General features: G+C 39.4%; 1 protein-coding gene across 14 annotated transcripts in view; it reads left to right on the forward strand.

Annotated features, from left to right (window-relative positions):
* The window catches only part of LOC5578976 (putative uncharacterized protein DDB_G0277255), a 296,522-nt gene that overhangs the window by 221,751 nt on the left and 48,355 nt on the right, over nucleotides 1-26,416 (forward strand). The window lies entirely within an intron of this gene.

Here is a 26,416-nt window from a genome sequence, read left to right on the forward strand (position 1 = left end):
TTTGAACCATTTAGCGCCGCACCCAACTGCCGCAGCTTCACCTCTGTTTGTTGCCTCCGAATCATTATCGGCGGGCTATTACATCTGTTTAAAATTAATTTTTAATTGTAACGGAAAACAGACGGCCATTCCACCGGCAGTGGCACGAGTGACGGTTTTGATTTATTGAAAACGGTGCTGTTTGATCAGGCTTTGGAGAGCGAGCGATAGAGTGAGATGGGGAAAAAGTTTGATCTTAGTGGAATAATCAATACTTCCAGAAAAAAATAGTTGAGAACAAAATGTTCGCTGAATTGAAGCGTAAAATGTTGCTACTTTTATGCAAATAATTTTCTAAACACTCATAAAGTGAGGTTTGCATAAAAATACAAACTAAGATTTAAAAAAAAACATTTCTCATAATTAGATTCATTCCAATGTACTCACTTTTTTCGTTGAATTGATGTACAGGACGAACTTTTGCCCTGCTGATTCAAACTTTTGTCCAACTATGGCCCAAAATGGTTTCTATACATTCATGTTAGAACTAATATACCTCAAACATCTTTACCATAAGCCTAGCTTAGTTTTATGGTAACATAACATATGCTTTTCTTTTGGTTTGATTCCATGCGATGGAATTTAGAGAGGAAATTACAATTATTATTATTACACGCCAATGAACAACAAATTGCCAAATTTTTTGCAAATCTCTAACAATTTCTTGATGACCCGATTTTGTCAGCCCCCAATTTTGTCTACCCCCGATTTTAGCACCCTTTTTGACCGATTTTGTCTAACCCCGATTTTAGCATCCTTTTTTCTCGATATTGTCAGCTTAAAATTTATATTTATTTTAATCAGAGTAAACACGTCTATACTGGCAAAACTGGGTACATAAAGTCAATTATGACCTTGGCCACGTCTATACAACCATCAAAGGACCGGAATTTTGAAATTTTAAATTTTCAATAATTATCCAAGCAACTGATCAATGTTACCTTGGATTACGGTACATATAACATGGAAGTAAAATAAAATGTTTATATTAACAAAATCATAAAACTAAGCCCTTAAATTAAAATAAAAACTTGAAACCAGTCAAAATAAAATTTCCGATTTAAGCTTTTTCCCGATTTTGTCAACCCTAAATGCAGCATGGGGCTGACAAAATCGGGACATTACTGTAGCATTTGAACCACCATGACATATGTAGCATTTGTTTTGAATCGAGTTCCAATATTTTAGAAATAAAAAGTTATCCTACTCGATATTTTACCCCACCTTACCCTACTCACCATGATTCAAACGCGTGGCGGTGTGTCCAGCCATTGTAGGCATCTAATTTGAATAGAGTTTAGCTCCGTTGATTCTGGCATCAAAGAGTTGTAATTATGATGACCACTAATCACGAGATAGCGAGAAGAAATGGGAGCACCGTCGTGTGCATTTATCCAATGCTTTATTCAGTCTACATGAAATATTCAATCCTAGTTGAGGTACTTTTCCTACACGTGTGTTGCTGTTTGTACCAGATAGATAAGCCTTTAAACCTAGCTAGATGGTGATTAGACGAGAAATCGATAGTCGGAAAGTTATTTCTGTGGATAGTTAACCCAATTTCGTAACAATTTGTAGACACAGTTCGCGTAAGCCTAAATATTGAATGACTGATAATGGGTTCATGTTGGAAAAGAGAAAATTGTTCCAGAGCAATGGTTAATTCCGGTGTACCTCGTTGTTTCGAAAAGATAAACGAGAAACAAACATTTTGTTGATAAATGATTCTTCTTCTTCTTGACAATACGTCCTCATTGGGACAAAGCCTACTTATCATCTTCAATGAGCACTTCCTCAGTTATTAACTAAGAGCTTTCTTTGCCAAAGTTGCCATTTTCGCATTCGTATATCGTGTGGCGGGTACGATGATACTTTATTCCCAGGGAATTCAAAGAAATTTCCGTTACGAAACAATCCTGGATCGACCGGGAATCGAACCCAGACACCATTGCTTTGTAGCCGCGGACTCTAACCACTCGGACAAAGAAGGCCCATAACAGATTATAAAATATAATGTAGAGTAGAAGTTCCAATTATGGACATTAAGGTGTCCCATTTTTCACCGACCATCAAGAATTTGAGCTCCCCCTAAATCTATATCCTCCCTTTGTTGTTCATATACTTCCTGCAAAGTTTCAACTCAATCCATTGTAATCTCGATCATCACAATGAATTTTCAGGAATCCGATTCTTTTAATACTAATGTTTATTACTTTTTATGAGAACGAAACACATACTGACTATCAAAACACCGGGCACATATTTGAGCACCATTCTTAGGTAAATGTTTACCAGGCTAGAAAATCAGCAGACAACTTGACACGCAATTAAGTTCTCAGCCTAAACGGATGTTTGGTTCTCCATCGAACTTTGGCTTCGATTCATCTTCACCTTAAGGGGTCCAAAATACGACCGTTACTCTATAAGTTGGCCATTTACGGCAAAATCAAGTGGAAATGACCGCACTATATACGCGCTGTTATAAAACACCCTAATAATCCTCCAAGTTGTTTTAGTGTTGCAAGTTGTCTGGTAATGAAGTTAGGAAAATACAAAAAAAGCATCTCATGTATAAGAAAGTCCTCTCCCATCAGTTTTTTGTTCCGGTACGCCGCGTCATTCCCAGGAAATTGCTAAGAGCGCCACTATCTAAGAAAGTTTGGGCACCTCTGACTTAACCCTTCAAAGAACACAGTAGGCATAACAAAGTTTACCGAGACAGCTAGTTTCCCATACAAACTTCAAGTGCATTGATTACCACTTTATCCTTTGTTAATGTTGTTGAAAATACGAAAGAAGCATCTGAGCATCGACACTATATCCAGAGAATAACATGGTACTATGTATTCTTTAGGTAGATATAACTTTCAAAATTCAACTAGCTCCACAGGTAGATATGAGAACCTTAGCATAAAATTAGCCTTAGAAGATCTGCAACGTTTATAGAATTTAATGTAAGCTTAACTTTTGATGATATTTTAGCGTTTTCCTAATTTGGAAGATGGGTACTATTCTTTACACTTTGGTTTCACTTCGAAAGAGGGTTCTTTACCCTACACATATTCATTACCATCTAAAAGTATGAAATCGTTTTACCTAGTATTGCTATTGCTGTCAGCACACTGTCTAAAAACTGATCAATAGTGATAGCAAAAGATAGCCAAACAGTACTTGACGTATCGATTGGTGAACTATATTCACTCGGTACAAGAAGATTGAGAATTGAGTGGGGCCTGAACACGTGGGGAGCGTTCAAAAGGGTACCCGCTAAGTGTCAAAATTCTTGGACCGAGTAAAATTATTTCACCGGTGGATAAGTCACTACCGAGAAGAGTACTGTGTCAAATACGCCAACGTATCATGATTATCGAATTAAGCTTAGTATGAAATAAAGGACAATCTTCTCTTGATCATAAGCGTTCTAAAAAACGTGTAAATTAAATCATAAACTCAGGAGTAACGAGCTTCGTTAGAGCTCGTACGGGCTTGTACGAAAAATGCAAAAAAAATCAATAAAAAAAAGCTCTCAGTTAATAACTGAGCAGGCTCTGTCCAAGTTGGGACGTAACGCCAGAAAGAACAAGAAGGTGAATCCCCGAGAATTTGTTCCAAGAATGTTATTATTGAATTATTATTGAATTTTTTCCAAGAATGTTATTATTGAATCAGTGGATGATCACACACTCAGATTCATTAGAACAGTCAATAAAACACCCGTCATTGAAGCACGCATTTCATTCACACTCTACCGACGATCGCAAAACAATTTCCAACCAGTTTGTTGTGGCTGCAGACAAACAATCCGATCTCTTCGAAAACAAACCTGCTGACCAATATTCAAAGGTGCACGATGTGATTGTATTTCTGTTTATAAAAGTTATTCGATCTTCCTTCAGATGAAACGAGCGAGCACTGTCGCCGATCAAGTGTCTCGTGTGGCCGGTGGACGATGATGTGTGGAGCTGCTGAGTGATCAAAGCTCATTCGGTTTACTTTGGGTGACAACCAAGCATGGCGTTATTTTGCCCGGAGTCGCACATGCATCCCTATTTATGAGGATTATATTTTTAGCCACATTGGATACCAGCGTACGATAAAACATTGGGTTCACACGATCGTCCCCTATCTGGATTTGATGGGTAGGTACCGTAAAGCGGGATAACTTTGATAGTTTCTTCAGAAGAAAATCTGATCAATTCTGCATTGTATCTTGAAGATTTGAATAACTATTCATGTTGAATTGCCTATTTTCGGTTTTGGGATACTTAGTATAACTTACTATTAAAAATGGGTATGAAAACAGATGAAAATCCCAAGTAACCATAATCATTAATAATGAGCCCCAAATCAGCATCAGAAATGCATGAAGGCTTTATGACAGCATTACAAATGCAGACCTGCCTAGAAATAGCTTTTCCAGCACATAGAAACCCTATTACTGCAACATTAATGCTTCTAAGCCTTACGCGTATAGACAATAAACAAGCACTATATTGGCTGTATATTCACATACTGAACATCATTTAATGCTATCCAGCGTCCGATTTTTTTATTTTAGGTATGAAATCACTATTGTTAGTAAATTACGTACGTCCGAAAAATGAGATTTACCGTTGTACTTGTTTTCCTGTCATCCTGTTGTTTGCCATTAACAACATTGTAGAAGATAAAAAAATGATCAATTTCTCCCGAAATTGCGGTACTACGTTTCCCACGTTTTACGGTTCATTTGAACGACCGCCCGTCGAGGACACGCCATCGAGGACCGGTGCGGATACTGAGCGATGTGTTTGATCAATCACTCGTTTAGTTATCTGAAACTTGAAGCTTATTTTTTATATTCGGGCAGGTTTTTTTTTTCTCTTTCTCTGTTCGAGCTGCGTACAAAGCTTACTCAGAGGTGCGTAGAAGTTCGGCCCGATTCTCGCGGTGCAAAATTTCAGCTTTGACAGTAATCCGATTGGGGATTTTTAACAGGTTGTCATTGGGACGAAGGGTTGGTGATTTTTGTTTTTCGGTCAATTACAGTTGAAGCGTTTCAATCGGAATACCTCGGCTTGAAAAGCAAAGTTAATTGAAAGGCCTTAAATCTGTTTTTATGATTTAAGTCTGCAGATAAGTAACTGCCATTTAAGTAAGTGCATATTCCGTGTAATCTTCAGGGATATAATCATGATTTATCAATTATTTCTGCTCAAAGTATGATTGGATAATAATGACAGTTTAAATATAATTCGCTAGTGTGTGAATGATTGTGAAGATGAAAGATCGATCAATCTATCAAATGACGGAACATTGCTTTCGTGGTTGCTTCTACGTGATCAATCAATTCTAGTGGAAGTATACTGAGAAAATTGACATTTTCGCATTAGTATATCATGTGGCAGGTACGATGATACTCTATGCTCAGGGAGGTCAAGGAAATTTCCATTACGAAACGATCCTGGACCGACCGGGAATCGAACCCAGACACCTTCAGCATGGCTTTGCTTTGTAGCCTCGGACCCTAACCACACGGCTAAGGAAGGCCCAGCAGCCTTACTGTTCTTCAACTCTCTGATTGCCTTTTTAACCTCATTTAGCGTCGGGGGCTCCACAGCTTGTTCATCGTCGCTGATGGTTAATCTGTTCTGAGACGCGCTGATGTTCTCTCCGTTCAACAAATGCTCAAAGTTCTCTTTCCACATGGCAGCTACCATGGTTTGGCTGTCAGCAAGCTACTTTCACGGTCATTGCACATGACGGGAGACGGCGCTGTTTTTCTCCACAAGTTATTAACAGTTTCGTAAAATCTCCGCATATCATTTTGTTCCATGCTGTTCTGCGCCTCAGTAATGATATCCTCTTCATATTGCTTTTTGTTTCTGCGGTGGTTTCTTTGCTCGGCTGCTCTCGCTTCCTTGTACCGCTCTCTATTATGCCAGGCACCAGACACTAACATCCGGCTTCTGGCAACATTCTTCTCATCTGTCACCTTTTGGCACTCTTCATAAAACCAACCGTTCCTAGGTCGTCTCTGAGTAGTACCTATCACCTCTCGCGCTTCTGTGCTCACCGCTCTGTGGATAGGCTCCCACAGATTTTTGAGGTTGTCATCTACGTTGGTTCCCCTTATCCGCTCACCGTCTGTTGATAACCGCTGAATATTGAAACGCAACACTTAAGTGAATCTAAAGAAAAAAGATAAACTATAGAAGTTTTGGAAAATGCAGAATTCTTGTACTTATTTTTGATTTCTGAAGGTGCATTAGGGATTCCATTTTTTTTTTTTGCGTTACGAGAATGTCTTCCAAGATTGAAATTTAGTAAAATCTGACATTCCGAATTTTACGATAAGACATGCTTGGCAATGTTCAAGACAATATCGCCAATATTTTTGCGTTAAACTTCTACAGTTCTACCATAACAGTTGAAAAAAAAATCCAAATAGTTTTATTTGAAATTTCTGCAATTAGGAAAAAAATGGGTTCTTCATCAATCTGTTCGCCAAAGTATCATTAAACTTAAAGGTTCATGCAAAACATTTTCAAGATGTTACAAATACCTTCATTGGAAATTACATCCGTTTTAACGTTTGCTAAGAACAATATTTTTTGTAGCAAATCATACAAAAATTCAGAAATCCTACGGTGAATTCCCGAATTTTCTTACAGGAATTAAGTAAAATTCTCCTAATTCAGTTTATGCTGAAATTATCCAACAAATTCCTTTAGAAGTTCTTCCAAAGCTTTTCCGTATGTGGTACGCTAGAAATTTGATGTAGATTGGATACGAATATGAAGTGATTTATAGAGTAATTTATAAAGAAATTCCTAAACAAATTATTGAGGTATTTCTGGAGTAAATTTTGAACTCTATATGTGTTGAAAATTGATCTGTCACGTTTTTTCGTTTTCGCAATAAATAGATTCAGCTGGTTGAAAGGCTGGTGAAGTTTTTTGAAAAATAAAGTGTCAATAGCGGAAATGAAACGGTTTATTCAGTACGCCTTCTTCTGGGCAGTGCTTCGTTAAAGCCCAAGCAGAAGGTGGAGATGCATCGAAGCCGGGCCTCATTCTTTGAGGAGGACAAATCTGAAGAGCCGAACAGCGGATCGGGCTGAGGGCTTGATCGAATTGTACTCGCAGACGGTGATCAGGTTTTCAGCTTGAACCGCTGTCTGATTCTCTAGATTTCTGCTCTTGAGGCTTCGTTTCATCTTCACCAGAAATTCGTTTGTTTTTTCATCGTCGCGTCGCCTCTCCGGATTTTTTTTTTCTCGTTTAGTTTGCACGCGCTCAGAGTGCAATTGAGATCAAGTTTTCGCGTCACCGGAGTGATATTTTTCATTCGTGAAATGAGCATGCTGATTGAAGTAGCTACAGCAGCTCAATCAAGGATGGATCAATTTGGTGAGCTCGTTTCATGCTTTTATTTTAAATCTATATAAATAAAAATGGAATGGTGTTTGTATGTCACGAAATGACTTACGAACGGGTCAACAGATTTGTATGGTTCATTCTCAGTTTTGTTCGTCAAGGGTTCCGACGTGTTTGTGTGTATAAAAATCCCAGAATATTCACCGGGAAAGTCGGAAAAACGAGATTGAACGGAACTGTTATTTTGTATGGGATGCTCCATAGCGTTTTTCAACAGCCTACTTGATGGCAAGACGAAGTTTTCCGGGACCACTTGTGTACAATATATTATGAAACGACAATTTATTATGACAACGATAGGAATATCACTTAAATGAATTGATTTAAAAAAATATAAAACTGTAAGTGTCGACATACACACTTGTACATTAACATTAAACCCCTTACCTTTCCTTGTACCTGATTTTTTCATTATAAAATTAACCTTTGAATGGTTCGACGCTAAAAGTATCGACGTACCGTTTGTTCAGACTGTCTTCAGAGTACTGATAGGTGATTTGCTTGAGGTTGCATGAATCGCAGCACTTACCAAGGTAAATCCTGATCATGCAGCTATGATCTCTCCCCACTAACAAAACTCTTTTGCATGACAACCATGGATATGCAGAGGTGATCTCGGTATCTAGTAGCAATGGACGTCACACTAACATTCCTTCCCTTCCCCGATAACCGTAAAGACGTGGCCGGTGCCGTTATTGACTTTTAAATGTTTGGAGTTCTCGAAAGTATACAGTGAAGATGAAAAGCTACTCCCAAGCTACATCTTTTAGTGCATTGTGCAACTTCGATTATTCTGGTAAATCACGGAGTAGCAACTACAAATTGTACGGTCATCAATGCTTGCTTATGCTTATTCTATGTTTTCTAATCTAATCTAATCTAATCTAAGTGCTTGCACAGCCAATGTTGAAAAGCATCCTGGAAATACCGAAATTTATTCTAGTATTTTCTTGTCAACATTAATGTTTGCAGCACATCAATGATTTGATACAAACATTAAAATGGCCAGGCCCACTGTGCAGACTTGGGGTTTGAAGATAATTCAAAAATTAACGTCGATCAGGTCATTCACGAGTGAATAACATGATAGACGAAAAAATTTGAAGTATTGTGAAGGAAGAAACGGGGACAACCGTACCAACCGTTCCATAATGGGAGATAGGCAAAATCGTTGGGAGAGGCGTTGCTAAGAAAGTTAGTGCACACTCCATTGTTGTTTGTGGTCCTATTCCTGGGATGGGACACAGGTATTTCTCCCGTGTGTCCTGGCTTTAGAGCCTAGGCTTAAGCGCCCTTACTCGCTCTCTGAAAAGAAAAAAAAAATCTGTCCTCCCTCCCGTTTCGTATGAAATGTATGGAAAAATAAAGAATACAATTTCTAATCTTAATTAAAACCGAAAAATATGTGTTTAATAACAACCCGAACATTCACAAATCTTTTACCAAAAAAAAAACCAAAAAAATTTTTCTACAAAAAAAAACGACATAAATTACAATTCTAGTACAGAATATTCAGTAGGAACATTCATGAAATGTGGCTTTTAATGCTTTGAAAACCACAACCGTTAAACGCATAACGTAAGCTAGAAAAGCTTTTACAATCAAATTTTGCATAGAGTTTTAAAATTGTTCAAACAACGTTCAGTGCCACTACCAGATCACCATTTCCGTCTACCGTGACCAACCTTAATCTCCATTCCAGTCCAAGACTTATATGATGAACTTTCTGCCATAGAACAGAGACTGGAAGAGTAACGCTCGCGTGGTTCTCGAAAAGTTTAAAACTCATTGTCACTAATTGTGCATCGCGCTGGCTCTGAGTTCACCGCATCAAACACAAATCTTATCACCAATGGCATTCAAGCTGTCACAAATAATGTTAAACCAAATTGAAACGAACTCACCGGATCTAACCTTCAGCAGACATTTTCCATCGTCTCAGAATCGATCAAAAGGGATGATGAGCGTGCCGATGACCCTTGTGTTATGTATGAACCTTAGTGGTGGCATTGCTGCATAGTCGATGGCTGGTACATCACATCCCGAACTGGTTTGAATTAGCACGAACTACTTTCAAAAATCCAAGTAAATACACCTTCAAATTAACTGTTTTTTTTACAAATAAAACTTCAACATTTTCAGAAAATTGACGGAGCATGAAATCCTTATGCTTATTCTATGTCTTGAACGAAAACACTCTAAATTTTTCGTTTCAAACCCACTCCAGAAATACCTCAATAATTTGTCTAGGTATTTATTTACAAATTACTTTCTAAATATTATATAAGAAAAAGTCCCAATCGGAAACATTTATGGAGTAATCTCTGGAACCTGAAAGAATGGAATTTCTGGTGAAATTTTTGAGAAGTTCTAGAATGAACGGAATTTTATTTTTAGTAAATCTGTTGCTTTTTTTTAACTCCCAGAAAATTACTAGTACTGTTAAAAAAAAAATACTTGAAAATACTTGGATGAATCTGTGGTGATTTTTTCGAAAGAATCCTTGAATTACATCTCAGAAGAAACAATCATATAATTTTCTGAAAAAATCCCAGACCAAATTGAAAACTGTTCAGTGTTTCTGCGGAAGAGCTCTTAAAAGAACAGTTGAACGTATTCCGCTGGCTCCATCCCATTACCCCGAACGCCATTACCCCGAACGCCACTACCCCGAACGCCACTACCCCGAATGGGTCAATACCCCGAAAGCCATTACCCCGAATGGGTCATTACCCCGAACGCCACTATCCCGAATGAGCCATTACCCCGAATAATATGAGATACAGTACAGTATATTGTTTTGCGTGCAAAAATGCGTCTCTAATGAAGGCTGGTAATTAATGGTATGTAAAATTCGTCGGTAAAATGTTCATCATATATTATCCCTTCTTCTATATGTCAGCTATTCTTTCGAAATACACCCGATTCTGTTTTTGCACGGATTTTTTTTACACGGCTGTTGGCGCGACTATTCACCGCGCACTAAATTGTCACGTTTGACGATCTTCAAAAACTGGGCAGCGTTAGAATGTTCGAATGGGGGTGGATTTACGATATATGGCTGGGGCACACTGAACTGGAGAGAAAAAGCACTGACGAGAAGCGAATGTGGGGATCTTCTTTCACCGACGCGAGAGATATTGCAAAGCGTGTGTACTGTGCGATAGTCGAATTATAACTGAATTTATTGATCATCGGTAATTGTCTCCTTTGTGTAAATCCATATGTGTGCACTTTAAGTATTTGTTCTTCGTGTAGTGTATGTGTAGAATACAATGATATTTAGGGTACTATAGTCTAGTCTAGGTAAGTGTATGCAGTGATTTACAAATTGTGTTCTTCAAATTTTATTATTTAATGTTAAGATTCAAATCATCTCCAACACGCCGGCCTCCGTTGAAACGGTTGTTTCAACAATCCACGTGCTAGGTTGACGGACCGACATATTCTGCATCTTCGTTCAATGCTTGAGGTTCAACCAGGTCCGTCCCACTTGGGCTCAGATTGGGTACCACTTCTAGTACTGCATTTGGTCCCTCGGTAGTGCAAAAGGTACCCAAGTTTGACAGATCGCAGTACACTTTGAACAGCATTCTAGATTACCTTATGAGCCATAAAATATTGGGCAACTGCAAGGGACATGGGGGTCTTTAATTTGTCTTTGGTTCAACGGCTGACTCATCAATAGGCAGCACATAAACCTCCGTTATTGCTCGCTTGTACGTACCCTTGGCAGTGCGCACTTCAACGACCCGAACATGACCGTCAGATCCTGGTAACACCGCCACAATGCGGCCTAAGTTCCACTCCAACGGTGGTAGACCCTCTTGTTTCAGTAGGACTAGCGATCCTACCTTAACCTCGGCACGTACACGTTGCCACTTGGAACGCTGATGAAGCTCGCTGACATACTCTCTTGCCCAGCGTTTCCAGAAGTCCTGAATGCTGCGCTTCATCTCTTGGTAACGGTTTAGACGACTAACGGACTGTCCAGTGTAGTCGGGTTCTGGTATTGAATACAAAGGCTCACCCACTAGGAAATGGCCGGGAGTAAGGCTGGACAGATCTTGTGGATGGTTTGATAACGAAGAAAGGGGGCGAGAATTTAGTATACTTTCAATTTGAGCCACAGTAGTAGTTAATTCCTCCAACGTAAACGATCGACTGCCTAGGACTCTACGCAGATGGTATTTAAAGGATTTTACCCCCGCTTCCCACAGGCCACCGTGGTGGGGAGACCGAGGAGGGATAAAATGGAACGCTATCCCACTCTCCAGGCAGTACCCATTCCATTGTTCGGTAGAGAACTGTTCAACGTATTGTCGGCGAAGCTGTTTCAGTTCTCGATCAGCACCGACGAACGCTGTCGAGTTGTCACAGTACAAATTCACTACGCGACCGCGACGAGCAATGAACCGTTTCACTGCATTGATACACGCGACGGACGTCAGATCGCTCACGACTTCGAGGTGTACCGCCTTCACCACCATACAAACGAACACGGCGACGTACATTTTTACGTTTGCTCCTCTCCCAACCAACGGACGAACACTGAATGGCCCGCAATAATCCATGCCACTATTCGAAAACACTCGTGCGGGCGTAATGCGCACCGATGGAAGAGGACCCATGAATTGTTCTGTTGGTTTCGGGACGCAACGGAAGCAGGTTACACATTGTCGAACGATTTTCCGGGCTAGATCGCGCCCGCGCAATGGCCAAAATCTTTGTCGAATAGTCGCAAGAAGTAGTGTTGGTCCCCCATGCAGGGTTCGTAGATGAAGAGACCGAGCGATCAGCCAAGAAAGGTGATGTTTGGCCGGAAGTAGGATGGGCGCTCGAGTGTCCAGAGAAGCTGATAGCTTTGTTAAGCGTCCTCCTACCCGAAGGAGGCCAATATCGTCCAGAAAGGGATTGAGCGACTTAAACGACGATTGGAGCTTCTTATCCTTGTTAGTAAGTCTTCGTTGAGGATTTGCAGAGAGATAACGAATTTCTTCAGGAAATTCCGTTCGTTGGACGGATCGAATTAGCGATTTCAGCGAGTAATCTACCTCTGAGGGCTCCAAAGGACCAACCTTGCGACAACTAGGTGAACTTCGAGAATTTCGACAGAATCGGAAGCAGTAACCTACTACCCGAAGTAGCTTACCGAGATCGGAATATCGTTGGATAATTGAGTGATCAATTTGGGCCACCGCGAAGGTGACTACTGGACGTGCTTCTGCATCACGAACTTCTTGTTCATCTCGAGAGAGAGAAACGATGTCTTCTGGCCAATTCTCCACGGTCTGTACGAGGTAATCAGGTCCGTGCCACCATAACGCATCATTGAGTATTTCGGAAGGCGAAATTCCACGCGACAACCGATCTGCTGGATTCAACTTAGAGGGAACATGACGCCAGCAGTCATTCATCGACAGTTTTTGAATTTCCGCTATTCTGTTCGACACAAATACTTTCCACACAGTTGGCGGCGTACGGATCCAATGCAGAACTATACTGGAATCCGACCAGAATGTCGCCGAGCCAGCGAAATTTGTTGTGTTTCGTACTTGCTCCAGCAGTTGACACCCTAGTACCGCAGCGCAAAGTTCCAGTTTAGGTGTAGTAAGGCCACGCAATGGTGCAACTCTAGATTTGGCGATTAGTAATTGGCTGTAATATGTTCCAGTTCCAGTAGTCGACACCACGTACACACACGCGCCGTAGCCGTGGTTGGATGCATCACAGAAGCAATGTAATGCGTAACTGGTGTGATCGTTTGCAAGCACTTGTCGTGGAACCTTCAACCTTGAAAGTTCCGGAATTTCATTACGGAAACGCAACCACCAATCTCGCAAGTTCTCAGGAAGCTCGTCATCCCAAGGAATCCCAATCGCCCACAGTTTCTGAATAAACATTTTTGCACTCATCACTACCGATCCAACTAATCCGAGGGGGTCAAACAACTGTGCCATCTCGGATGCCACCACTCTCTTTGAGACTTTGTTTAAAGAGGGCAGCGATGGGATTTTAAATCCAAATTCATCGGTAACATGTGACCACAATAAACCCAACGTTTTAATGGTTCCGGAATCATCAATTTCTGTTTCCGGCGCTAACTCCTTGACTTCATCTGGCATGTGAGCCAGAATCCTGGGATCGTTGGCACTCCATTTTCTCAAATTAAAGCCCCCTAACTTCAAGAGTTCTGTCAGCTGCTTGCTTGATTCTATAGCGGTTTCCAGGTCGTCTTCCCCGGATAGAGCGTCGTCCATGTAGAATCCTTTCAAAACAACCTTTGCCCCAAGCGGATATCGGTGCCCTTAGCACTCGAGTAGCTAAATAGGGTGCGCAGGACGTTCCGTATGTTACCGTGGTGAGTTGGTATCGCTGGAGTTCCTGAAATGGGCTTGTCCGCCACAGGACTTGCTGAAACCTGCGGTCAGAAGGATGAACCCAAATTTGGCGGAACATCTTCTCTACATCCGCCTTGAAAACATAACGAGGAATCCGCCAATTGAGCACGATAGCGAGAAGGGGTGGTTGTACGATGGGACCGACGAGTAACACATCATTTAACGACAACTGGGAACTTCCCTTGCAGGTGGCGTCAAAAACGACGCGAGTCTTTGTGGTGGAGCTGTCAGGGCGAAATATGGCGTGATGTGGCAGGATGAACTGTGGATTTTCGATACGAGGGCTCAACTCCATATGGCCTAGTGCTGCGTAATCCTCCATGAACTTCACATATTCACTCTTGAACTCACTGTTTCCAGCAAACTTCCTCTCAATGGCCAAAAACCTACGTTGTGCCACCGTGAAGGAGTCTCCCAACATAGCCAGCATTTCTTCACGTATCGGAAGACGGACCATGAAGCGACCATCACTTGTTCTGGTTACGGTGCTTCGGAAGTGTTTCTCACACTCTTCTTCCAAAGGAGTCATCGCTCTACGATCTTCGAAATTTTCGACTTCCCAAAAGCGCTGCAATTTACTATCGAGACTAGTTGTAGCGCTTACTACACAAATCGAAGGCTTGCGTAATACATTGGATAGCCGACCAGCAACAACGTACCCGAAAACTGTCTTCTGGAGTATCGGGAATCCGGTACGCAAACTGATCCTATGTGATTGCATGAGCGAATAGAAAAGTTCTCCACCGACGAGAATATCGACCCCAGAACTGATGTTAAATCTTGGGTCTGCGAGAGGGACGTTTTTGGGGAGATTCCAATCGGATATATCGATATGCTTGCTTGGAAGTGTGACTGTGATTTGCGGTATAACGAGACATTCGAGAAGGTAATCGAATCCACCAAAGCGAGACGAGATTTTGACCACTACCTTTGAGCGAATGTGGACAATTCCTTGCCCAATACCACTTACATCGACACTGATGCGATCACGCTTCAACTCCAGCTTGCGCGCCAGAGCTTCAGAAATGAAATTAGCTTGAGAACAGCTATCGAGAACGCCGCGGGCGTAGTGTGCGTTACCGTTGATGTCCTTCACCTTGGCAGCCACTGTTGACAGAAAGACTTCCTCGCAGGGTGCATTAACAGAACCGCCTTGCGGTGCAGCGTAGGAGGCCACAGTAGAAGAGTCCGATTCAAGATTTTTCTCGATCGATAGCGAAACGCACGGATCGACCGACGACGGAGAGGGAGAAACGACGACCGAATACGAATACTTGTGCACCGGGTTGGACGAGCTAGCCCCGACGGTTGGCTGTAGCGCACGCGATGGTGGTGAAGAAAACGATTGCGGGTTGAACACGAACGAGTTGGGCGACACTTGAGGTTGCTCTGGAGGAATCACTTCACTGGAAACTGTCGAACATGCCAGCGTCGTTTGGGATTGCGACTGCACAGCCGCGGCCAGTGGCGGCAGATGCAAAAGCGTGTGGTGCTTCTTGGAGCAGTTCCTGCAGCTTCCACTGCTGCAATTCTTAGCAAGATGTGATCCCTTCAAGCAGTTGATGCACAATCCATTTTTCTTCACCAGCTCAAAGCGTTGCTTCACCTCCATTCCAAGAAACTGGTGGCATTTGAAAAGGGGATGGGCTTCCTTACAAAGCGGACATTTGCAAGTAACTTCGGTTGCGATGTGGGTGGAAATCGGTTTGGGTTTCAATGGCTTAGAGTCGGGAGGGGAATATGGCGTTTGTATAAGCTTAACCGACTGGAGCACTCGAGACGTTTTTCGGATGAATTCAACAAGTTGCTGATAAGTAGGGCGCACATTTTCCTCACAACTATTCTCCCATTCCTTCAAAGTAGCGGGATCCAACCGCTTACTGAGGGTTTCGACGAGCACAGTGTCCCATAAATCAGCTGCCGTATCCAGCTTCCTCAAAATGCCCACGTGATGATCAAACTCATCGACAAGCTCGTACAACGACGACGAGGTTGCTCTTTTCACAGAATTGATTGCGAAGAGAGCTGCGAAATGATGTTTCCGAAGTAGATTGGAATTATCATATCGCTCACAAACCGATTTCCATGCGGTGGCATAGTTGTCGGAATTGACTTCCAAATTCGCAATTATACGTGCGGCCTCGCCTTTTAGAGCAGCCTTAAGGTAGTGCATTTTTTGCACTGACGAGAGATTGGTGCTTGAATGGATCATGGAACGAAAAATGTCCCGAAATTCGATCCATTTCGACGGATTTCCACAAAACTCTGGAATGTTGATTTCCGGCAACCGCACAGAATGCATTGGTTGCGCCGGAGGACGATTAGCAGCTGAGCCCCCGGATGGCGGGTCGACTGGCAGCTTACTCACGAGAGAGGCCTTAAGGTCAAAGTACATATTTTGAAACTGAATTCGCTCCGCAGATATAGTCGGTTCCGTTTCTTCATCAGAATCATCGCCAGAAACGGCATTTTCAACCTCCTCAATTTCGTCCTGAATGCGTGCAAACTCAGCCCACAAACGATCGAGCGTATCGATCCTAACCTTAATTTGGTGATGTTGGCCTTCCTGACATTCGTTGTTGAATTGCTCAATCAACTTGGCAGAGCCCATAATGTTAGCTCGGTGCCGCAAAAGCGTTTTCAAGGTCTTCATTTTGCGTGTAATAGGTAGTATGAAAAAGATTCACCCACCTGGTATCGATGATTTGGTTTGACCTTACCGCTCTCTATCACTCCGTGTCGTTCTTGCGCACACCGCAAATGGTCCAAAGTCCAGGCAGATCGCAGTGCCGAGATGATAAAAGCGGGATCGACGATGTATTGACCCGCTCCGAGGCCGATTTCACTGCGATGCTCAGGAACAATAGGCGAAACAATGCAGTCACGTGGTCCAGCCAACGACGACAATGGCTGCCTTCGAGACCTTTCTGCAACGTGGTCCCGGGTTTCGGCACCAAAAAATTGTTGGCGCGACTATTCACCGCGCACTAAATTGTCACGTTTGACGATCTTCAAAAACTGGGCAGCGTTAGAATGTTCGAATGGGGGTGGATTTACGATATATGGCTGGGGCACACTGAACTGGAGAGAAAAAGCACTGACGAGAAGCGAATGTGGGGATCTTCTTTCACCGACGCGAGAGATATTGCAAAGCGTGTGTACTGTGCGATAGTCGAATTATAACTGAATTTATTGATCATCGGTAATTGTCTCCTTTGTGTAAATCCATATGTGTGCACTTTAAGTATTTGTTCTTCGTGTAGTGTATGTGTAGAATACAATGATATTTAGGGTACTATAGTCTAGTCTAGGTAAGTGTATGCAGTGATTTACAAATTGTGTTCTTCAAATTTTATTATTTAATGTTAAGATTCAAATCATCTCCAACAACGGCCGTGCAAAAAAAGTTTCCATACATGTTTTTCCGCCGTAACCTTATTTTTGCATGAAACGTCGAGAACTGGTGTTACTTTTTTTAAACGATTTTTGAAATTTTGAACTGAAAACTTTTTTTGCACGGTACGCATCCCCCGTGCAAAAAAAGAATCGGGTGTATCTTGATTGCAACTATATTCTTCTCATTCTTTCTGAGACAGTGCCTGTTTATCAGCTCAGTGGGCACCTTCGCAATTCAAGAGTTCATTCACAAATTTCATTTCGCCAACAATTTCCATTTTTAACACCTACCCACCCACTCGTACTTTTTTTTTGTATGGAAATTCTACATATTGTGAATGGGCTGTAACATTTTGAGGACAACCACCCACAAACTTTTTTTGCTCCCTTCAGCGTTACGAAATTTGTGAATGGGCTTTAATAAAATAAGCCTTTTATTGACTGAAAGGAATTCGAATCCATAACCATCAATATGGTGTTGTTTAACAGATGCGTAATCACCAGTATTTGGACTTGTTGGTGGTGTTCATATTTTAATTTGGTTTTGAACAAATATTTTTCTTTCTTATGAATATAGGTTGTGTCAAAGCATCACGTTGTTACAGTGATCATTCACGTCATAGCTGCAAACATTTCACCAGAAATTTGCCCTTCTTTTTCAAATAGGCTGTTCTTTCACGTTTTTGTTGGATAAGCTAGTCACTAATATTTCCATGTAGAACAGCTTTTTGTAAAGGAATATATCTTGAAGGCATTCACTAAAGTGATTCCTGCTATAATTCTAATCGGAAATTTTCCCTTTCTTTTATCTTCTTGTATTAAAACAGACAGGTTTCTTATGGATTTACTCACCACTTTTCTGCCATCATCATTTCTTCATTATCTTGAATGAAAAAAAAAATTTTTTTTTTGGTTATCTCACAGAAATTCAAATTAATGATACCACAAATCAACAAAAGTTCTTACTGTAGCGCCAATCAGAGGCCGCCGATTTTTCTAACATGTACAAGTGTACAAGTGCGATAGCGGAACGGTCGTCTATTAGGTTGGTTTTTAGGCGGGTTCCATAGAACAACACTTGCAGCGACTATCTCAGGGTGAACTTCCATTACCATCGTTTACGAAACAAAATCTTTAACGATCAACGCAGTTTTTCTGTTCAAAACTAAAAATTATTCGATGAAAATGTGTTCACTGTGTTTCGGTAGGGGAACAGAATACAGTGTACAAATTTTCCTGTAAATTTTCTTGATTTTGAACGAAAAAACTGGTTTTGAAAATTTCAAAATCAATCACGGATTCCGCCCCCTTAAGAAGATCTTAATCTTAATGCCCGACACCTATAAAAATGAGTAAAGGAAGTGGCTACCGACGTCCAATAAGAGACTATACTACATCCTAATTTTGTAAATATTATAGCTATCCTTCTCATAACAAATTCACCCTGCTTTTCGAAATAGGCTGTTCTTCAGAGCATTGCAATGTGGCTGTGTGAATCTTCCCAAAATTAGAGGACAAAATTTAGTGTGTAAAAATTATTTGCTGAACAACTAGCTGCTTTTTTATTTTCTAATATTTGAAAAATACATTTTTGAGCCAAACTCGTGAAATACTCAAAAGGAATCGTACAATTATCTCCCCACTCTCTAACTAGAATATGTCTCAAAATGTTATCCATTCGGGGTAATGGCGTTCGGAGTAGTGACCCATTCGGGGTAGTGGCGTTCGGGGTAATGACCCATTCGGGGTAATGGCTTTCGGGGTAATGGCGTTCGGGGTAGTGGCATTCGGGGTAGTGGCGTTCGGGGTAGTGTCATAGAATCATTCCGCTAGAAACTTTATAGGAATGTTTGAATGTTTTAAAATTTGAATTGAAGGAATTTTGACATTAAAAAAATATTACTTTTGATAAATTTTTGAAGGAATGCGTGGAGAAACATCAAATTGAGTTTCAGGTATACTAAAGAAATGTATTTGTAAAGAAGATAGATCTGCGGAGAACTTCTCTGAAAAACCACTAAGAACATTTTTCCACTTGAGTCCTGTCCAGAGTTGGGAAAAGTTCTGAGATTCACACTACAGTAGGCAAGCGTAACGAATCACAGTCACCGGAGCCAGTGAAACTCACGCGTATCGCTGCTGTAGGCAAAATGCCTTGAAATAGCAAAACACCCGTTGCTAAGGGCAACCCAAAACTACTGTAGAAAAATGTTCTATTTCCCGTTGCATTTCCCGCATTTGCAGCCTTCAATGACACTCCTGATTTAGAAAATTCATGTACCCAACATAGGCTACTTGATGAGATTCACAATTTTGAACTACTGTATTAGGAGAGCCACGTGATTTTCGCAAAAATTCAAGCCTACTACTATTACCATTCCCAGCACTGGTCCTGTCTAATTCTTTATGGAAATCTTGTGGAATATTAGGAGAAATCAACAGTTGTGATTTACATGCAATCATTTTGTTACAGAGCACTATGGGCCAGAAATCAAAATTTCGCGACAAAATTCCAAACGCTTTTAAAATGAACAAAAAATAACCTAAAAGTAAAACAAACATAAGAAAACATTTAAAAGACGTGTTTGGGACGACTAATATGCATTTTAAATCAAATTGAGAATATGTGTAAGGATTATGAATATTAAGAGATATATGTTAAATAAGGCATTACATATTCAAATTTGGTCATACATCATATTACAAAATGTATTGTACATTTTCAAAGATATGGTTTATACATTTCAAAGTCTTCTAAAGGTACACTATTCATTTATCAGAATAGTTGAAAATGCCTGAAAAATGTGATCATGAAGTCATAGTTGTTTGGAATGCATTGATTACTGTTTATGCAATATACTTATCGGTTTTTCATAGTATAATTGCATTTAATTCATCATCTAAACTATTAAATTTTTATAACGCTTTGTTTTCACTGTACATAACCTAAAACAAAGCCATAAAACCATCAGAGAATCATAAAGGCATTGTCCAAAATGGAACAAGTTAATATGAATTATATATTTTAGGTGCTATATTGTTTTGAAAGGTGACCATTCAAGCGTTTCAATCACATTCTCTTTCGAAACATTATGGTCAGAAATACTTTAGCTGTAATGGAGGCCTTATTTGATGTGTTCACACATCAGAGCATCCAATTTACACCATCTTTTGGACTCCATTATATTTATACATGCAAGAAATTGTTATATGACAATCATGAATTTTTGTGTAGATCTCATATATGATTGATTTTAAATTGAAATAAATCATGCAGAATTCTTAATCTTCATTTGCTTTCAACGAAATTAGATGATTCGTTTATGCACAATTTATTAGTTCATTTGCTAAAACTACTAACATTCCCCTGGCAATATAACGCTTAAGTTGCCAATATATCTGGCAGCAATTTAAAAGGATTCAAACGATTTTATTTTTACTTTTCTTCATTGATGGCCTGTGACCTGGTCATTTGGTGCTGCCTTTGTAGTTTTGTTTTCTTTTATTCTTTTTATTATTTTTTCTATTTTTCTGATATTCCATCGTAGTATTGGCTATTTTACGAAAAGCAAAAATGCGTAGATGGCGCTCTTCTAGAATAGCGATTAGTGCACCGTAATCAAAATTTCTAATGATAACTTTGGAAGAAAAATCACCACATAAATGGTTGATTTGATTTTTGCAATTTAAGGCGCAGGAAATCGTAAATATTCATTTCAATTTGAGAAACTTTTGCAACCTAACCTTACTTGTGATCGCCAATAGGAGGATAGTACATGATGTTGCCCAATTCTTTTATTATCTTTTGTTTCCTAATATCAATTCACTCTTAGTGAACCATCAAATCTAAAAACGGGCTACTTGATTTTAATAACTTTTGTAAAATATTATACCAATGATTCAATGATGGTTGAAAAATAATCAGCAGGGTTGGAAAATTGTTTTTAGAAAATTTCTACTAAATGTCTATATTAAATTGATGCCATTGCGATTTGTATAAAAACATAGACATACAACAATTTCAGTCGTTTCATTATTCTTCAAAAGTATTTTATCTTAACCTGGAGGTTGTCCAGAAACCACGCTTAAGTCGTTATAATGGGAGCCTCAAACAGATTCCTTTGTTATGGTCTTATCATACCATATATAACATGGCTTCGAAAGAAACTGCGAAAAATAAGTTTTTTGTAATTTTTCTATTTTTTCTAGATATCTGAATGTCACCTAGCTCATGAACGGACCCTTGCTCAAAAGTGATGCATTATGACAGCTTTAGTTGTTTTTATACCAATCAAACTAATTCAATTGGTTAATAATATACGCAGTCTATACTATTCGACTAGACCACAATTTGAAATCGGTATATCTCAAAATCCAGATGATCTCGAAATTTGAGGTCTCCAGTAAAGGTATACTGGAGGTGGATGGTACCTCATTTAATTCTGAATTTGACCACTAGGTGGCGGTAGTGGGCTTCGAACTTTTACTTTTGTTTTGCAGATATCTCAGGAGCCTGTCCATTTAGGAAAACGGCGTCTTCGGCGAAGCTGTTCAGTAACTCAAGGGCTATCATTAATTAAGCTGATTGATTGAAAAAAACCTCTTTGGATTCAAATCCCTGAATAAGATCCAATACAGATCGAAAAGTTAGAGAAGAAACGAGAATATTGTTTTTGATCCCAAAAATCCGACTGAAACGCCAACAACTTCTCGACAAAAAATTCCGCAAGGCGGCGTTAGTGAGCAAAAAATTTGGGTTTGCAGGTATCTCAGGATCTTTACCACTTAGACGGATGGCGTTTACGGCAAAGTTGTTTATGAGTCATTATATGAGCCATTAAATTCGAGATTTTGATACCAGTTGGCGCTAGTGAACATGATATTTTTGCGGATATCTCAGGATCCTGGACGGCAAAGTTGTTTAGTTAGCTAAGGACTCTTATTCTTTGATATAGTTGCCACCAGACGGCGCTAGTTAGCATGAAATTGTTGTATTGCAGATATCTCAGGAACCTGACCCAGTAGCTCACGGGATATACTTTTTAGTCAATCTTGATTTCAAAGGCTCAAATAATGATAGCCTTTGAGCTACTGAAAAACTCTGCCGAAGACTTTCTGAGTGGTTAGCTGCCGTAAATCGCAAGTCAGTCCCATCTATAAAAAGTAGGCATTAAGAAAATGGACTGTGAAGTTTTCAACATAATTTTCCATACGAATATTTAAAAATTCTAGAGGATTGGAACATATCTTGATGGAACTTTCACAACTTGCTTTTCATTACAATATCTTTCCGAGAAAAATATAAAGATTATCAAAACAATTTACATTTTTGTGTTCCACGGTGCGGAAGTCTGATATGGAAGACTGATATGCGGTTACTTTTCATTATGGGACAATTTGACTTGCTGTTTTTTCCTAATTTTTACGAACAAATCAAATTATTTCATTAGTGCATCTGAAAGAGCATTGGAAGAGATGTTGCAAACTGAACTCAACACAATTTTGACGAAAATGCAGATGGGACTAACTTGCGATTCACGGCAGTTAGGCTCCTGATATATTTGCAAAAAAAAAAAATGTTCCATGTTCTCTGGCGTCACCAGGTGGCAAAATTATGCATCAATTAGCTCGAACAATGCTAGCCCTTGACTTATTAAACAACGAAGATGCCGTTTTATAAGTGCTCAGGATACTGAGATATCTGCAAAACAAAAGTTTCATGCTCAATGCTGAATGACCACCACAGGTCAGTCATTGATCTCCAAAACAACTTTGTCGAAGATGGTTTCGCTCTATTTAATCTAGCTCGCGACATATATAAAACCCAGGGTGTTGTCAAAGTACAACGCTCGACTGCACGCGTTATAAAAATTCGCGCAACCGCCTAAAGGTTAATATTTTTTGCAGGAAGTCCTGGATAATTTTTAACACGTATTACAGGTCCGACTCGATTATCCGGTAATTTAGACTCGATTATCCGGAATTTGTTTTTTGATGTTCTTGTTTTTCAATTTTTATGCATAAATCTGAGATAATTTGGTATTGCAATATACAATTGAATGGTTTTGCAGTTTCGATAGTATTTGAGAAAAGGGGGGTTTGAAAAAGTGTTTTTTTTTTGTGTATTTTGATCAAAAATAAATAAAACAACGAAAAAGATAATATTAAAGTTCTTTCATAGAAGATTTAATTTTTTTTTCTTGGTGATTCGATTATTCGGAGAACTCGATTATCCGGAGTGAAAAAAATTCGATACACCGGATAGCCGAGTCCGACCTGTATTCAAGCAATCCTTGAAGAATTTTCGAGAGATTTGCTGAAAGATTTATTGAAGAAAGCTGAAGAGAAAAATCTCGAAGGCAAGTTGGAAGTACTGTTGGTGAATCGCTGAAAAAATTGTGAAAAGAACCCTTGTTTGATGATCTTGAAGACAATTTTGGTGACAATCCTACAAATTCTTGTATTTTTTGTAGAAGTTATCCTCAGTAATTCCAGAAAATCTTAAATAAATTACTAATCAACAACTGAATAATATATTTAACTCACAACTGGAATTTCTATGTAATAATTACGTACAGAATCTTCCTGGAGAAATGTTTAAAAGAATTTCTGAAGCATTCTCCTGCGGAATTTTTCAAGAGATTTGTCTAAGCTATTGTATAGAGATTCTTTGAGATTTTTTTTTGTAAGATCGGAAAGCCTGAACAAACTTCTCGAAAAATCTGCTGCTTAATAACGACTTATCCTGGGCATGATTTTCTGTAGGATACCCAGGAGGAACTCCTGGAGTAAAGGGGTTCTTAGAGAGAGCACTGAAAAGGTACGGAAAAAAATAATTAAAAAAAATCCCGTGACAATTCTCAGAGGAACCTCTTGAAAGCAGATAATTAAATACCTGAAAAGTTCGTGGAAGAATCACTAGGAATATTCCTCGTGAGTTCTTTGGAAGAACTCTAGAAGGAATTTTTGTACTATATTGAACAAGTATGAATATTTCCCGTAGTGAAAATTGAAATTTACAGCTGGATCCTAGTAACCCGCGCGTAGTTATGGACGTCAACAATTTTTACTAGCGTTTTTTTCTGCTGATGTTGATAATTGTTTTAGTGAATGTAGGCCGATTGTGATTCGGAGTGCGTTTTAATCCTTTGCATACCTAATAAAATTTACGTCCGGAAAAGAGTGATTTTTGAAGGCCAAAATAAGTGAGTTCGGTTTTGCCGTTGTCGGAGTGAATTTTTGTGTTTGTTTCGCTTATGGCTGCTCAGTCACGGATGGATAATGAATTTGGTGAGCCCGTTACATGCTTTTATCTTAAACGGTTAATTACTATGAAATTAATATCATGACAACGGAATGTCATATCATAATAGGAATGTCACACTTTATGTCTATGAACAACAAAATTAGTAATCCTTTATAGAGAGATAAGCGGAAGTAAAATGGAATGATTTGGCAACAGACCAGCAGTGCTGATTTTGCTCGGCGTCGAGAATAATATTGTAACACGGACATAACTTCCTCATTGCTATAAAGTGTATTTCGTTTCGTTATAGATCTTTGAGCTACATATCAAAACTAATAAACAGCCGAAAAAATCAAAAACTAAAAATCGCATTGACAAAAATTAAAAAAAAGTAAAACATTTTATTTTTTTGCTTCATGCAAAATTACTTTTACCGAAATAATTTCAAGCGGATTACATTACTCCTCAAGAAAAGTTCAAAACAAACATAACGCATGTTCGTTTGGCTCACACTTTGACAGCTCTCGCTGCTCGATTGGCTCACACTTTGACAGAAATGTCAGCTTCCGTGAATCTCTCTTATAAAGGATTTCTAAACAAAATATGAATGGTTCGTCACTATAAGTGTCGACAAAAACTCTTGTTCATGTTTAACATGACATACCTTTCCTTTAAACTTTCTTCCTTGTCATTACAGAAACAACCTTGAATATTTCGACCGTTCGACACTGAAAATGTCCACTTACAGTAGGTTCACTAGGGTGCGGCTTATTTTTCAAAAGTTCTCAAAACCAAAAATTCGTGTGCTCTTATGAAATTAAATCACATTAGAAGAGAAACCTCAAAGTTTGAGCCAAAAATATTAAGGTTTAGAGGTGGCGCAAGCGTCTTGAAGGTGAATTTTCAAGTTATAAAAATGGCCTTCAGTGAAGTCATCATAATTTCGGTAATGTCTAACTAATTTTGAAACTTCAGGCACCATATTCTCCGAAATTAAATTTTTAAAAACTTTGTTGAACATCAAATTTGTCTAAAATTGAAAATAGTATTAGTTAAAAGTAGTTTTCTCCAATTTTTCTTCATTTACAGCTCATCAGTGAAGCAGCGATATGAGACAAAATCACAAACAAATAAAATCAACATTAATCAACATTAATCTATGTGAACTACGAAATTTCTGAAAATCGTGATTAATAAGACCGACATTACTTCTGTTAAACAAGAATTTGCCAGGCACCGCCTAGGTCCCCTCCAGCAAAAAAATCCAATGTCTGAGGCTATTTAATCCCGTAAAGATTCTTAAATCGCTTTCAGATGCTACAAGTCAATAGGTGATTTTTCTAGCGATTTTGGGATATCTTCAGAATCATCTGACTATAGAGCTATAGCGTAGGTTGTTGCAGCGACAGTATTTTGGGCAGATGTCAAGAAATGATCCAATACCTTATAACAACAAAATTACAGGGATTTTGTTGAAACATATGCTAACCTTGCAGTGGTTAAACAGACACACATTAATTTTTACCTAATAGAAATAATCATTCTAAAAGTATTAATGTGTCTAAAATGTCATCCATCTGAATGTTGACTCAAATACCAAGACCCCAGAGATCACAAATTTCTAACATGATTACTGATAATTTATAATGTTACAACGATTAATATTGCCCGTAACACTTGCACAGAACGGATCTTGCACTATTCTTCCATAAGGTCAGCCATAAATTTTCCCAAAGTGTAGTGAATTATCTTGTTTGAATAATTTTATGCTCCAATCAAAACCATTTTCCATCGAGCCACGATTTCTTTCGAAACCAGGTTCGTCACGGCGGCGGCGGCGGCGTGGCTCATCGACTAATGCCGGCATAATGCTATGGACTAGACCGACTTCATTTTCTGTAAATTTTATGCTTTTT

Source organism: Aedes aegypti, chromosome 3, assembly GCF_002204515.2.
Source record: "Aedes aegypti strain LVP_AGWG chromosome 3, AaegL5.0 Primary Assembly, whole genome shotgun sequence".
NCBI classification, from domain to species: domain Eukaryota; kingdom Metazoa; phylum Arthropoda; class Insecta; order Diptera; family Culicidae; genus Aedes; species Aedes aegypti.